General features: G+C 32.0%; 2 long non-coding RNA genes across 2 annotated transcripts; both read right to left on the bottom strand.

Moving 5' to 3' along the window:
- Positions 1–309: 309 nt before the first annotated feature.
- On the bottom strand, positions 310–814 carry LOC149402335 (uncharacterized). Its single transcript, XR_016296052.1, has 3 exons — positions 766–814; positions 580–681; positions 310–499 (listed from the first exon to the last, which is right to left on the bottom strand). It is a non-coding gene; the product is annotated as an uncharacterized LOC149402335 (long non-coding RNA).
- Positions 815–926: 112 nt separating this feature from the next.
- LOC149402334 (uncharacterized) lies at positions 927–2,519 on the bottom strand. The gene is made up of 5 exons (XR_016295976.1): positions 2,459–2,519; positions 1,911–2,144; positions 1,678–1,816; positions 1,101–1,326; positions 927–1,032 (listed from the first exon to the last, which is right to left on the bottom strand). It is a non-coding gene; the product is annotated as an uncharacterized LOC149402334 (long non-coding RNA).
- Positions 2,520–3,034: the final 515 nt, after the last annotated feature.

The raw sequence follows: 3,034 nt of genomic DNA, 5'->3' as shown, positions 1-3,034 counted from the left end.
ATGACTCTTAAATTTAGTCGTAAAACCAAGTATTTGATAGTCATAAAAGAGCTTTTATGATTGATAGATTTTATGGTTGTTATTAATAGTCATCAAATAGTTTTTATGACTTTTTTCGACAGCCATTGTAAACCAAACAGTTTTATTTTAAATTTTAATTCAATTAAATTTTAGAAAATTAAAATAATATAAAAATATTTGGACACTAGTGATGAATGTAAAATTCCTTTTGACATACACGATCTCACATTATAGATGGAACAAATATATATTACTCAGAAAGTATTATGTTTTACAACATAACTTCTACATAATCAATATATCAAACCATTAGTCTGATTCATATACTAAAAAAACAATGATCGGCATATAAACCTTAAAAAAAAATTAAATGGTCATTCATAAACTCTAAGAATTCAAAGCTTCAAACCCTCTATTTCGCCCACTCTTCTCGTACTTCATTGATTTCAGGAAACGTATACACTTTTCTTCCATAAAACTGCAATATGTTCAACAATAAACATATTAATATTATATTACATCCCATATGCCTCGAACCGTAGAACAATAGATACTTACAACAGAATTGATGACATCTAAGTAGGATTGGGCTTCAACAATCTCTTTCATGAACATCAATACAAAATAGCCACATTCAAGGTCAAGTGGTTGGATAGGAGTCTGAAAAACCATATGCATTATCAAAATTATATAAATTTACATATGAAATTAAATTAAATATAACGCGTATTTATGACAACATACCTTACATAACTTCCAAGAATGAAATTGTGAATACGTCTTTATTCCTTTTGTTCCTTTTCTCAGCAATTCGACTTTAAAAGCCCTTTAAAAATAGATCATATCGTCAAATTAAAATATGAGTAACCATTTAAACATAGTGCATGATTTATATTAGTTACTTACTCATTCAAAACAGGTTTGACATCCTGCAGTAATTTGCTTTGAAGCGGATCCAAGTAGTAAGCTATTCTCGAATGAACATTGATGATAACTAGGACCCAATGATTTCTATATATTTTCAGCATATATCAGTATATGTCCTCAATCGAAATTAAAATGAAGTCAATGATGCTTACCCAACATTCCAAGGAGCAAGGAGTACTTGACTAACGTTGGCTTGCTTCATTCTTTTTGCTAGGTTAAAAACTCTATCAACTCAACACCGTGGAGCTTCTCGTGAATATTATGGTTAGGTCGGAGACGTGGTGAATATTATGAGAGTGCTCAGACGCGCCTGTGAATTGGAGGCGGAAGAGAAATAATAACTTTGACAAAAGTGATTGAATAGCCTTCTTTGGAAATCTGATTAGAAACCCGAAAATCCAATTTCTCATTTCCAAAATTATGACATAAGGACAGTAACCAGATTTGTAAGTTGTACAACCCAAAGCTCATTTTTCAATCATTCAAGAGTACGAATATTAGTTCCAATACCTCATGTAAGAGTGAATGGAATTAAAGACGAGAAAATACAAGTTGAATATAACATTATGTACGCTAATTTACCAGATCAGCAAGAATACACAACACAAGATTCTCTCTTTTTCCAAGAACAAGATTGACTCGATATAAAGCAGGGTCCTCAGAGAAATTAAATTTTTCCATAGGCTCTTTATTAATCTATCATAGCTGAACTAAAAATAGAACCCTTACCAGGTCAGCAATGTTCTTCTAGAAAAGGTGGTGTCTCAATTGCTTCCAAAGAAGACAACTATACATAAATTTTGAGGAAAGCTTCAGTTTCTTCCACATGGTCGGATCCAAGGATTGGACTACTAGTTGATAATATGACCTTAAAAAACAATTGATATAAATCAATGAAACAATGTGATCCGACAACCAGAACATTAGCTTTGAAAGAAAGAAAGAAAAAGAATTTTTTTTACCTTCTTTAGTGTGAATTCCTATGCAAGTCATGATACGAGGCTCTATTTTGATCTTAGAATATGTGTGTGAAAGCCTTCTCGCCAGTCTCCAATTTCTTCTCATCCACCTTTATACAATGATTTCGTGTACACAATAATATCTTGTCAGGAAAACTGCGGGGAAGTTTGAATCTCGACAGCGTTCTTCAACCAATTTCGTTCACAACCACTTTTGGCTCCAACTAAATGATGTTACTGATCATGACCAAAGATATATAAGAGTGTATGGAATTAAGGAGACAATAAAATGCAAGCTGAATATGAGATTATTTGTAAGCTAATCACTTATATCAGCGACAATATACAAACACTCAAAAGAGCAGCAGCTCATGCCAAAGAAAGTACTAAGAGCGATGTATAGCATCAACTCGAGTTAATTATTATAAGAAGAAAAAAAGTCCGTCCAAAAATCTATATGAAACGGAAAATAAATAACATATCATATCATATTTTATAAGAAAAAAAAATCATTTTACCTTTAAAGAAACCTGAAAAAAAAAAAACTCAACTTTGGGGGTGTGGTGTTGCGAAATTGAGTCAGCGACACTGTGGAGCTTCTCATGAATATTATGGTTAAGTCGGAGACGTGGTGAATATTATGAGAGTGCTCAAACATGCCTGTGAATTGGAGGCGGAAGAAAAACAATAACTTTGTCAAAACTTGAACAGTCTAAACAACTTTTTCAATCAATTTAAACTCATACTTTGTTTGGAAAATTAAATATGGCAATACGACAATAGTGTAAACTGATACAATGTCATGTAATATATAGACATCACTTGATTTCATTACATAATAGAGGTATAGTAGACCATAGTAAGAGAATGAGGGTTCTACAAGGTAGCCATGACAGTCCGAAATGGCAACAGCAAAAATCTATAACAAACACAGTAAAAGTGACTTCATTTGTTAATTCATGAATCAACAACATTTACGCAGACTCTTTGAACACCCAATTCCATAATTAAACTTTATTCAAGAAAAAAAAATCACCGTTAGGACTAAGTTGTATTCACTAAGTTGTTTTCACCATCAATGATAATGAAATAAAAAATAATGAACAAACATCACCGTAAAAAGGGGA

This window comes from Urtica dioica, chromosome 3 (genome assembly GCF_054948205.1).
Source record: "Urtica dioica subsp. dioica isolate 48M chromosome 3, U.dioica_male_clone48M_v1_H2, whole genome shotgun sequence".
NCBI lineage: Eukaryota > Viridiplantae > Streptophyta > Magnoliopsida > Rosales > Urticaceae > Urtica > Urtica dioica.
This window is presented reverse-complemented; position numbering and strand designations above follow the sequence as displayed.